Source organism: Marmota flaviventris, chromosome 9 (genome assembly GCF_047511675.1).
Source record: "Marmota flaviventris isolate mMarFla1 chromosome 9, mMarFla1.hap1, whole genome shotgun sequence".
Lineage (NCBI taxonomy): Eukaryota > Metazoa > Chordata > Mammalia > Rodentia > Sciuridae > Marmota > Marmota flaviventris.
Genome location: NC_092506.1, coordinates 49,840,280 through 49,853,296, shown reverse-complemented (window position 1 = coordinate 49,853,296; position 13,017 = coordinate 49,840,280). Strand labels below are relative to the sequence as shown.

Genomic DNA, 13,017 nt, shown 5'->3' with positions numbered 1-13,017 from the left:
TTAAAGTACTTTCAGTATTAATATTCCCACTAGTCTCTAATAACTAAATATTCTCCTTTATAGGAAAGACTTAAGCAATTTCGAAAATTCAACAATAAGGAAACAAGAACATCTCAGTTAACAATTTATGGGAATTTCATAATTTTTTTTTAAGAAAACTACATGGGTTGGGGGTATATATAGCACAAGTGGTAGAGCAACTGCCTAGCATGTGGAAGGCCCTGGGTTTGATCCCTGCCACTGCAAAATAAACAAACAATAAAAAATCCTTTAAATGAATAAATGAAGAGCTGAAAGGAGCAGATTGCATTGCTTGCTTTCCAGATGTGAGAAAAATAAAATTCAAGCCCAGAGTGTATAAAACAAACTGCCCAAAATGAAATAATTACCTTTAAAATAATGCAGCATTTTGTGTATGCCTCTAAAAATAAGAAAATCATAAAAATGTTTGTTGCACAATTTTGTAGCAGAGATTCTTTCTTAGGTAACTGAGCTTTAATTTTTTTTTTTTTTAAGAGGGAGAGAGAGAATTTTTTTTTAATATTTACTTTTTAGTTTTTGGCGGACACAACATCTTTGTTTGTATGTGGTGCTGAGGATCGAACCCGGGCCGCACGCATGCCACGCGAGCGCGCTACCGCTTGAGCCACATCCCCAGCCCTAAAATTTATTTTTAAGCTGATATTTAATGTAGTTAAACCAGAAAACTCACGATAAGTTTTTACTCATTTGCTATAAGCAATAATAATCAAAGATCTATTTTCTCTTTCCTTGTGTCCATTTTTCTACCTGGCATTCAAATTAGGTACAATACTAAATTATCAGTCAGTGAACACCAATGTACAAAGTAAGAAAAAGAGCTTCCCATTGTTCAATGCTTACTAAAATAAAGAGAAAATAAAAATCGTTTAATTTCCAGTGGAAGAATCATACTGGCAATGCTGTAAATAATCATTTGAATTTTTCCTCTCCAAATGAGACAGGCAAATGTGAATAATTTGTAAATTGATAGATCACTAAGGGTAGAAAGGGTGGGAAAAAGGAGGCAATAATTCCAGGATATTATTTTCTGGGCATAAACACAAAGCAAAATGCTAACAACTTAAATTCATACATCATTTTACTATTTACATAGAATTTTATATGCTTTATTTCATTTCATCCTTAAATTCCTGGCAATTATGTTCTATGTTGTGTTAGAGGAAACAAAAGGGTCAGAGAGGCTAAGTAATTTTTCGGTCATAGAGCTAACAGTTGTCTTTAAACTCAGACCAAAATGATCCCAAATAAGGTATTCCAAGCAGAAAAATATGATTGCAACTTAAAATGACCTCAGAAAAGTATTATTCATAGTTTGTAATCAAGTAGAACTTCAATCAGTGAGTATCATAATAGACTCATCCCAGCTAAACACTAAATATTAACTTCAGTTTGTGACCAAAAATTCTAATAGATTACTCATTTAAACTACAAAAATGAAAATAAGTGCTCAACTATCTGTATTCTCTGTTCCACATTCACGGATTCAACCAAGAATCACATACAGACTTTTTTGGATCATTATTCCCAAAACAATACAGTACAGCAACTATTTGTTGCAGCATTTATATTATATTAATTATTATGAGTAATCTAGAGACAATTTAAAGAATATGGGAGAATTTACTATAGTACGTTATATGCAAATATTATTCCATTTTATAAAAGGAACTTGACCATATGAGGATTTTATATGAGGGAAGGGGGACAGGGTCCAAAGCACCAATCCTCAGATAACCAGGGATGATTATGCCATATAATGAGAGACCTTACACCTTTAACTAAATAATATAATTAAACTACTAATCAGGTGAAGAAAGATATTTTTATCAGCAAAGATACCTTACAACCCAGCAATCTATGACATAAGGTTTCATATTTAGTGTAAAATCCTTCCTCTTTATGTTCTATTTCAAGTACAGGCTAAATATCTTTTATCCAAAATGCTTGCAAACAGATATGTTTCAGATTTGAGTTTTTCAGATTTTGAAATATTTGTACTGACTCTGTTAAGCATCCATAATCCAAAAATCTGAAGTACAAAATGCTGTGAAAATTGTACTCAATTTATTATATTCCCATTCCCTATATTTAACATTTATCAACCTCTTCATCCTCTCCCAGTGAGCATCTCTTTGAATTCTAATTGTTCACCTTCCATCTCTAAGTTCTTCTTTACTATCTTCTTAGTAAGGTAGGTGTGTCAGTTTCAAGGATCCCCAAACAAACCTGAGTAGGCCATATTAAGGGAAATGAATCCTGTACTTGTAGCCTGAACCCTAGTAAAGATTTTAATAAAGAGATTAAAAAAAAATTCTAATATAGAATTTCCCGGAAATGCTTGCAACCAGAATTGATAGAGATTTTAAATTGGGGGGGGGGGGGGGAAGGGGGCTAATTTTGGAATCTGTGTGTGTGTGTGTGTGTGTGTGTGTGTGTGTACGTACGTACATACATACATACATACACATATATACACAAACACACACACACACACACACACACATAATATGCAATATCTTGGGACTATCCAAGTCTAAACACAAAATACATAAACACCTTATATATGGGCTGAAGGTAATTTTATACAATATTTTAATATTTCATGCAATATTTAATATTTCTGTTTACATTTAACAATCAGACTTGTGGCATCACGTTACTGCTCAAAGCATTCAGATTTTGGAGATGTAGGACTCTGGATTTTCAAATTAGGGATGCTCAACTGCAATTCTTCCTCTATTAATAAACATCTGCAACTACCTCTCCCTCCCACCCCTTAGTTTTAGTTCAGGACCAAAGAAACTAAATAAAGAAGTTAGATAAAATATATATATATGAAATTAATGGCCAAAAAAGTTTCTTATTCCTTCAACTATAAATTAAATTTACTCAGAATCATAGGTATTCCATTTCCTCCTCCCTCACAGAGGTCCACTCTGCTCAGATGAACCTACCATACACATGAACAGAAAATGTAAATCCTAAAAATTCGGAGTTTCAAAACGAACCAGAGGGCACCTTTCTCCTAGCTTCTTCAAATGCTCATTTGGGAAAGAATTTCAGAGGCTTTTTGGAGCATAGAGGGGAGGGGGACAGGACTATTTCCAAGAGAAAATTTCCTACTTTATGACTCACAGTAGAAACATGGGGAAAGGAAAACAATGCTCCCTCCAACAAGCACAATTTTCACAAATAAAAAAAACAACAACTCAGAAATGGTAAAACTCTCAGACAATAACACCTCACAAACATAATAAATATCTCCTACTCTTTCGCATTCTATTCCAGATAGACAGAGATTGGAGCTTGATGTGTGAAGACAGGACTAAATTGAAGAAAATCAAGTCTGCAAACTCCCTAAGCAGTTCTGATTAAAAACCAAATTCCATGTAGTCTTTGCATAAGTTATTACAAATTTAGTTGTAAAAAGCAGTACTCTTTGTAAAACTGAACAATAGAAAAAAAGGGTTCTTAACCATTTTGTCTTCATTTTCAAAACTCTGTCCCCTCACTTAGCTTTCTCTTACCTTACTCTCCAGTGAGGACTCTCACTTTGCTCTCCAAATATCTAAGATCCACCTCATACTTAGACCTGACATCTAAAGCTCCCACTCCCCCTACCCAACTAGGTATGAATCAGATTAAAGTACTTCTCATTAATGGGTAAATGAGTTTTAATCCACAAGGTTACTAAGCTCTACAATGCGTAAGGCACAAAATAATCAAAGTACCTATTCTTATAAGAAAAACTAATTAATCAAAATCAATCTTGCAATGGAAAGGTACGAAAGAGACATAAGAGTGCCTGCTTTACAACACACTTTCCTCATCCCATTTGAAAACGCCCCTCTCCCCATCTGCCAGGGAATCAATATTTTTTCCAGTAAAAGTGAATGTCTTGGGCTGGGGTTGTGGTTCAGCGGTAGAGCTCTTGCCTAGCATGTGCGAGGCCCTGGGTTCGAATCTCAGCACCACGTAAAAATAAATAAAATAAAGGTATTGTGTTCAACTACAACTAAAAAGCAAATATTTAAAAACAAAAGAATAAGTTAGAAAATTTTTTAAAAAAGTGAATGTCTAGGAAAGCAACATAGAATGGCACAGCCAATAATAAACATTCAAATTCTGAAATGGACTATAGAAAGACTCCAAGATTTAAATTTAAACATTAGTTGCAAGTACATAAAAGAGTTTTTAAATCAACCAATTTCCTTACAAGATACCTATATATAAACTTTGCTCAGAACTCTGAATAATAATTATATTATTAATAAAAATATTATTATTATTTCTTTTTGGCACTGGGGATTAAACTCAAGGGCACTTAACCACTAAGCCATGTCCCCAGCCCTTTTTATTTTGAGACAGGTTCTTATTAAGTTGCTTGGGGCCTTCCTTGCTAAATTGCTGAGGCTAGCCTCAAACTTATAATCTTCCTGCCTCAGCCTCCCAAATCACTGGAATTACAAGTGTGTGCCACCATGCATAGCTAGAACCCGGAAAAGCCATAAATACTGACAGCCTTTCCTTCAGTTATTTCTACAGTTAAAATGTTAATATAGTAGTACCTCCTTGGACTCGAAGTATAGTTCCATGTTCCCCAGTGGATGTCTGAAACTACATATAGTACAGAATAAACCCTATATATAACTACATTTTTTCCTATACATACATAATATGATAATGTTTAATTTATAAATTAAACACAATGAGAGATTAAGAACAATAGTAAACTGAGCATGGTGGCTCACACCTATAATTCCAGTGGTTTGGGAGATTGAGGCAGGAGAATTGCAAGTTCAAAGCCAGTCTCTGCAACTTAATAAGGCCCTAAGCGACTCAAAGAGACCCTGTCTCAAAAAATAAAAAGGGCTGGGGATGTGGCTTGGTGGCTAAGAAAGAGAGAGAGAGAGAACAATAAAACATGAAAATTATAACAATATACTGTAATAAAAGTTATAGGAACAGTCTCTCTCAAAATGTGTAGATCTTAGCAACCTCAGCATACAATTTTTTCTCTTAAGTCAAGAAATTTCACTTTTTTTTTTTTTTTAACTTAAAAAAGCCCTAAAGGGCTTCTTGTTGGCACATTTGATTGCCAACATCATTACCCCTGGGTTTAATAAAAGAAAAATGAAAAAAAAACAAAAAACTATCTACTGGTTTCAATTAGATTTGACATGTTCCCTCCCTAAGTCCTTCTAAAGACTGAAATTTTAAAGCGTGAACTACTTGCTTTAAACCTCTTTTTTTTTCAGTTATAAAATACATTAATTCTGACCTATAAAACAGCTCCTAGAGAACAGAATACAACTATACACAAGTGTGGGTTTGATTGGGCCACATGCAGTTATTTTCAATTGTTTTAATTAGCCATCAATATTTTTAAAAATCAAGAGACTGCATGTAAAAATTGAATTTTCCTGTATTCTCTTGAGAAGGCTGAAGACTGGGCCCATATTCACATACAGAACTAATCAAGTGGACCTGAAAACTTGACATCCCTCCTAGAAAAGGCATAAACTCTCCATTGGACTTCACATTTTCATCACATAACTATTACCAGAAGACATGTGAGTTTGTTACCCATAATCTCTTTTGAAAAGTGCATATATTCCAGTTTGCTTCCAAACTTCAAAGTATCCTAAATGTAAAAAAATCACAAAGCAAACCACTGTTGTTTATAATTTCATGGTTAATAACTTAAAATTTTCACACAGCTTAGAAGAAAGGATGAGATAGAACAAAATTCAAACTGGTAGAAGAATAACATACAGCAGGTTAAAAGCCCATCTGAAAGCATTTTGGGGAATGAGGGGAAAAAATGGTGTAAGAACTCAAAAACACTACTGAGACACTAGAAGGCCTTCCTGATTGAACAATGTTCCTTACCACACTCCATACTTCAGAATCTCCTTTCTCTCTCCTTATGCACAATAGCAGCTATTAAGTCATAAACTCTTGAAAAATATTAGAAAAATTTCTGAAACACATTGGCACTTTCAAAAATAACTCCTCAAACACCAGTTTCAATTCATCATCAAATTCTTTCCCAAGTATTTTTTATTGCTTTCTGCTTTATATTCAAATGATAACCACAGTCTCGTTCTTTCAGTTGGTCGTGGATAGGCTTTCCAATATGAAAACTTGGCCCTTGTGCTTTCCATTCTTTGTCATATCTTTTACTACAATTTCTAGTCTCTTTCATTCTAAATTTATCCCTCAACTCTTCTCTAAAAACATTTTTTATCATATTTGCATAGTCGGGGTAGGGGAAGAGGTGAGCGGGTCAGGAGTGGGAAGCAACGTCCAAATAAAATCAATAAACATTGTGCTGCCTTATTCAGATTGTTAATTTAAATAAAAAGCGTGAAAACTCCTGAAGTCAAAATATACTTATAAAATAAATTCATTTGCTAAGGGCACAAAGTAACAAGCGAATGAAACTCTAACATGTCTGGACTAGTGACTTTTCATCATGGACTCCAAATAAGAGAAAAGAGAAGTGGGAAATTTGTTCGGTCCAGGGATGGTCACATTGGCCCAGTCACACTAACAAAATACCAAGGGAGGTCTTCCCTCCCTCAACCCTATTCCCAATTACAAGGCGTGTTAAGGCACTTGCATCTGAAGGAAGGAAAGAAGGAATCAGAACCTTTTCTATGCAAGTTTTGAAAAAACAAAGCTTTACCATACACGATACTGTCACAGCATAAAAAAATTACTGGGGTCTCACCCTTGTTCACCTGAAGGGAGACCGCCCACCATCTTATCCCCTAAAAGGGAGACGGACAACTCACCACCCTATTGTGATGCGCCCTCCTCAGGATATCGCTGCCTCAAGCCCAGAGATGACAGGAAAGGGGCGGGGCACCGGGTTACTCTGCCCTGGGAAGGAGGGATGAAGCCTTCATCCCTGGGGGAAAGGCCTCCGGACTGCCAACCAAACAGCAGCACCCCAGGAAACCCAAATCCCAACTCTGCCCCTCGGAGCTGGGTGCCAGTGGCCCGAGTCCAGAACGCCACCCACGCTCCCCTCGCCGTGTCCGGCCACCCAGACCACTGCCACAGCAGCCCGGCTCTCCAGCCCAGATTTCGCCCTCCGCCCCTTTCCTCCTACGCCCCCGCCAAGCCCAGCCTCCCACGCCGCCCCCACTGCGCTCCGCAGCTATGCCCATTCACCCCGAACCTGTAGGCCCCGTCGAGCGTCCACGGAGGATCAAGGCGAAGGCCGAGGTCGGCGACGCCTCCGCTTCCTCCTCAACCGGATCCCTCCAGAGCTTGCTGTGAGGCGGCCACTCCGGCGGCTGCACCTACCAGAGCCGCCGGGCAGGTTGCAGGCCGGCTCCTCAGCCGCTTCTCGCGAGAGCCCGCAATCTGAAGAGGCGAGGCTAGCCGCGATCTCGCGAGAACAATGACTCTCCGCCCAGGGTGGGCGGGACGCCGAGCGTGAGCGCAATTGACGGAGCTGCAGCCTCGGACGGGACGCTTACCCTGGGGACTGACGGGGCTGGGGGAAAGACACAGTGAGTGCGACCCTTCACAGACGTCAGCTCGGGTTCAGCCGCGAGGAGTTACCCCAGACCTTTGAATCCACATTTTCCCCTTGACTGCATGTCACCGTTAGAAAAAGCGGACAGCGTCTCCAGGCCAGAGTTAGAGAACGCCTCTGGGGCTCAGTTTGTTCAAAGAAAGCGTCGCCCTAACTGAGCAAACTCCAGAATCGCCCTTGCCGGAGCAGCAAGCAAACGTGGCCCATTGGGGCTGATGAACAGGCACTCGTTGTGACGGGTACCCTCTATTCCTAGTGTCCGCGGCTGCTTGTTTTTAAATGCTTAGTTGGCGGGAACCGGTGTGCCGGCTGAAACTATGGGAACGCTGCGAGTAAGTATGCTTCTTGTAGGCAGAAGTCGCCAAGTAATAGGGCTTCAGTCGTCCGGCATCACTGAGCCCAACTTTAGACTATAAAAGGTTGAGAATTAACAAAACGTGGTCTTCACCCTAGAAGCGCACATCCTGGGGGCGAGACCCGCAGAATAGGTAATCCCATTCGGCTGTGCTAAAGGCTGAGCTGCTCCCAGTGAGCCAGGGTAGCTGAGCTGAGAAGTAATAACCCGCTAGCACCACCTGCCATGTTGAGAAAGCCTGCACCTGGGATGACATTTGAGCTGAATCTTAAAGATGAGTAAGAGTTATCCAGTTTTGAGAAGAGTGGGAAGGGCGTTGCAAAGAGGATGCAACAAGGAAGAGGACCTGGTTTGAGTAATTTAGTATGAAAACAGATTTTGCAGAAAGAACTTTGCTGAAATCCTTTAATCACTGTTTAGTTCGGAAACTCCCTGGCTCCCACGTTTGATACCCAACGTGCTTTCCAAATCAATGTTTATGCTAAGGAAAAGAGCAGTTGAGGTGGACCATTATAGGATAGTGAGCAAGAACTTTAGATATCAGAGACCAAATGAAAACAAGTTATTGTCATAGTATATTGTTATTATAGTCTCAACATTCTGCTGAATTGAAAATTGCCAATAATATTTGAAGATGTATAGTTTAAAAAAGCAATATGATAGGATCTTTTTATATAGGTAATCTCATAGAGAAAGTTAACAGAAAATCCTCAGCCCCCCCCCCAAAAAAAACTAGCCAATCTTGATTTATTATCAAAATATCCTGTAAACTATGCTCAAAAGAGATAAATCTAGGGCAAAATTTATAATTAATGAGGTCTGTCAAACAGGAATCACTTTTTTATCAAAATAAAAGCTATCATTTTCTAAAGAGAAGTTCTGGTATTTCACTATAGATCTCTCACCAATATCCCTTTAGACCTTCATATTATTATATATATTTATGTATAGATAGTTCCAATTGACTCACCCTATTCTCCTTACAAAAAACCTAGCATTCATTAAGAAGACAACAAAAAATCATCCTAATCATTCTATGAGTCAGTTGTACTATTTAGTATAATTCAAAAACAGGGATTTTTCCAGGAAACATTAAAGAATCATAATAATGAAAGGTTTCTTGGGAAACGTGGAAGCTTTTTTTCATGCTAGATTCTGTTCAAAGTATACTTTGGTGAGGGAACTGGGGTTGTGACCCATTGGTAGAGCACTTGCCTAGCATGTGTGAGGTACTGGGTTTGATTCTCAGCACCATGTATAAATAAATGAATAAAATAAAAGTTCATCAACAACTAAAGACATTTAAAAATACTTTGGTGAAGTCTGAAACATTTCATGCTCTTATTCTTCAAGAAACATAAAAACTAATAAAGTTCCATTGTCCTTTGCTTAATTAACCTTTCAAATATTAATTTTGCAATAACTATACATATAGTAGATAATACTATTGATTAAGATCATCACAAATTTGTCCTGACAATAATTTATCAATGCTAGCTGGCTGACTGCATAGACTTAGGTTCAGATCCTTGATGCAAGTCTTTCTCTACCAATATCAGTGTGCACACCAAAGAGGTCAATACAGAAAGAGAAGTTTCATATAGAAGCAATGAATATACTCCTTTGTTTACCCTTATTACTATATTATAGCATTTGAAATCAAGATTCTTTGAAAGCAGAACATAAAGTAGGATAAGTTTGAACACTTGCTTGGTAAATTCATAGTAAACCAGAGACCAAGAATCCTATTTATTTATTTTTTCTTTTTGGTGGTAGTAGGGATTGAACCCAGGGGTGCTTAACCACTGAACTACCTCCCCAACCCTCCTCTTTTTTTTTTTTTTTTTTTTTCCTTTTATTTATTTATTTTTGTTGTTGTTGTTTTGTTTTTGAGACAGGATCTCACTAAATTGCTAAGGGCCCCGTTAAGTTGCTGAAACTGAACTTGTGATTCTCTTGCCTCAGCCTCCCAAGCTATTGGGATTACAGGTGTGTGCCAGATAAGAGGAGTTTAGAGAAAGCCTCTTCCTCATTTTTTGATTTTCAAATATGTTCAGCTCAAAAACTAATCTTTATGCTAGATTGGCTCTATTTTAATTTTTAAAGCCTGACTGGAGGTGTAGCTTACTGGTAGATCTCCTCCTGCCTTGCATTTGTGGAGCCCTGGGTTTTCTTTGTACTACAAAGTTTATGCATTGCCACCTAATGGCAGGTATGGGGAAAATATGGTACACAAGGAATTCTATCCCTGTTCAGCACATGTTGTGTATTTATTGGTCAAGACCCTTATAAGAGAAGGCTGGGAATGTCCCTCAGTGGGTCTTGGATTCAATCCCCAGCACCATACATACATACACACACACACACACACACACTACTAGGAGAAATACAGACATTACTAATATTCATATTCTAGTGATGAAAATGAGATATAAGCATAAAAGGAAAACAAGTAGGGTTTTATGGAGAAGTAATGTGCTGTCATGAGGTCACAGAAAAGAAAAATTACTTTGAGGGTTGACGGTGTTGCTTAGTAATAGAACACTTTCCTAGCATACTCAAGACTCTGGATTCTATCCCTAGCAGAGCAAGAAAAGAAGGAAAGGAGGAAAGTAAGATTACTCCTTACTGAAGAAATGAAGGTAAAGGAAAGGAAGAGAAGAGGAATGAAGTTTGATTTCAGCCCTAATTGACAGAATTTATGCATAGGAGAAAATAGAAAAGGCATGCCTATGGAAAGACCAATAAAAGCATATAAATGACAAATATCTTATAAGGAACTGAAAAACCAGCCTCTACCTCAGAGCAAAGCCTGTCCAAGGAAGCGGGCGTGACCCTTGTCCTTGGAAAGACCCACAGAGCACTCCAAGGCACATACCCACCCTGATGAGTTGTTTATCTACAAATAACAGAAGAGATCTGTAGCACCAGGTGTCCCTGACTCAGGCTAGATGAGGACCTATAGCAACCCCCTAGCAGCCACCAATCAGCATGAGACAGGGAAAATACCTGGGATGCCAGATAACCCTCCCAGTAGTTTATGGTGGTTGATAACATGTTGGGAAACCATGTAGTTCAGCATGTACACCCTTCGTGGCTTAAACCAATCAGTTCAAACAAATCCCCCTCTTGTACTAACCAATCACCCTTACCCAACTTGTTCCTGCCAGTGAATGTGCTAATCATGTTTTAGAGTTGTTTTATGATTTTCCCGCGGTGTGTGATAATTTGCTAAGAGATGTTATGATGTATGTGAAGTCCCTGCCTTCCCCAAAGAGTGTATAAAACTGCTGCAAACCCTGGGCTTGGGTCTCTCAGCGTCACCAGTTGCTGTGTGCGCGTGCGGAGGACCGAGCTAGCTCGCATTAAACACCTCTTTGCTGCTTACATGGATCTTGGTCTCTGGTGGTCTTTTGGGGGTCCCAAATTCGAGCATAACATAAGCATATATGAAGAATTATTGAGTGAATTTAAAGATACTTTTAATAATTGGAGATTCAATATCTATGAAGATATGAATTCTTTAAAAATATAGAGGGAGGATCAATAAAAAAACTATAGGTTTTATTTGAATGTAAGGTGTGTGTGTATATGTTAAGGCAGAAATTTAGCAACTGGATTTAAACTGGAAATATGAAAATGGAAAGGGTAAAGAATAACCTAAACACTTTTGTAACAATGGTCCACTATGCTTTGAATGTAATACTTGCTGCTCTGCCACTGCAATGTATTTTTAAAATGCCCTGCTCCTCCTTAATCTCTCCCTATCCCTAATCTCAGGGAAAATAGTATTACCTTTCTTCCCCATTTTAGGCAGTTATCTGTCCCTGAACACACACCTACAATAGACTTTGGGGATGGTACCAGAATATCTCCCAAAGTAACTAGTGAATTACAACACCGGACAGTGAATATGTGAAATGTAGCCTTTAAAAGCCCCCTGTTCCTGCTGATGGGCAGAAACAGCCTTTGGGACAGGCATTCCCTTTGCTTCTCCTTTGCTAGCAAAGCAATAAGACTTCTTTTTCCTTTTTCTCAAAACTGTGTCCTTGTTATTGGATTGGCATGGGGGATAAGGACCAAGCTTTTGGCAACACTTTGTTAAAGAAAAGAACAATGTATGATGAAGTGTTTTACCATATATTGAGAACAGTTAATGTAAAGGACGATGGAAAAGCTCCGTAAACTCAACAAGCCAAAACAACTGTTTACCTGTCCGAGATTTTATTAGCAGGACCATAGTGGCCAGTCGCAGAGGAGAAGGGAGGAGAGGGGGAAGGGAGAGAGAGGAGAGGAGGGGGGAGAGAGGAGAGGGGGGAAGAGGGAGGAGAGGGGAGGGGAAGGGAGAGTAGGAGAGAGTAAGACTAAGAGAAGGAACAGGGTATTGATATTTATATGGGCTTAACACAGGATGAGGAGGAGCAAGGCGAGTGGGCTGTTACTTCTTCATTGGCTGAGAGTTCACGCCACTTCAGGGATTGGAGGTGTGCCATTCAAAGTTCACGCCATGCACAGGGATTGGAGGTGATGGTTCGCGCGCCTTCAGTGCGTCATGGACCTGAGATCCCGGAAGAGAAGCACTCCGGGCGCCATCTTTACCAACGGTTAATATTTGCACAAGACAAAAAGATCAATTGATTAATATAAAAACCCAGAAGTACTGTCAAGCATACATATACTCTTGGTTTACAACAAAGGTAGCATTACTGAAAGGTAGACTAAAAAGTATGTCTTTTTTTATAAAAGGAGAAACAATAACTGAGAAAATTAATATTCTTGTGGGTGAAGCCAAAATTAGGCAGTCAGTGTAGATAGATAAATGGAGTCGGGTCGGATCTAGAAGGCCAATTTTGAGCAAGTCTGGGAAGTTGGAGACTGTCCCCTGAGGTATCTTATCAAGAATCTGCCCCTACTCCACCCTATTGCCAAGGTAACCAGTCCCAGGAATTTCCCCTCCCTATAGGGAGCTATAAGGTTGTTATTGAAAGAATCCTCCACGCAAGACAATTCGCTGGGGAGAATTCCAATTTTATTGCAAAAGGCTGTGTGCTTATATAGATCTAAGGAG

At 38.8% G+C, this 13,017-nt stretch overlaps 1 protein-coding gene across 4 annotated transcripts in view; it reads right to left on the bottom strand.

The window, feature by feature from the left end:
- The window catches only part of Btbd10 (BTB domain containing 10), a 59,957-nt gene extending 52,578 nt beyond the window's left edge, over positions 1-7,379 (bottom strand). For 2 of the 4 annotated variants that reach the window (XM_071616381.1, XM_027942401.2), the window contains exons 1-2: positions 7,232-7,379; positions 6,843-6,930 (exon numbers count right to left, since the gene is read on the bottom strand). The gene's annotated coding sequence lies outside the window, so the exon portion shown is untranslated. The remainder of the gene's footprint in view (positions 1-6,842; positions 6,931-7,231) is intronic. The other 2 variants (XM_027942400.2, XM_027942402.2) reach the window with 1 other exon arrangement.
- Between the last annotated feature and the right edge of the window lie 5,638 nt (positions 7,380-13,017).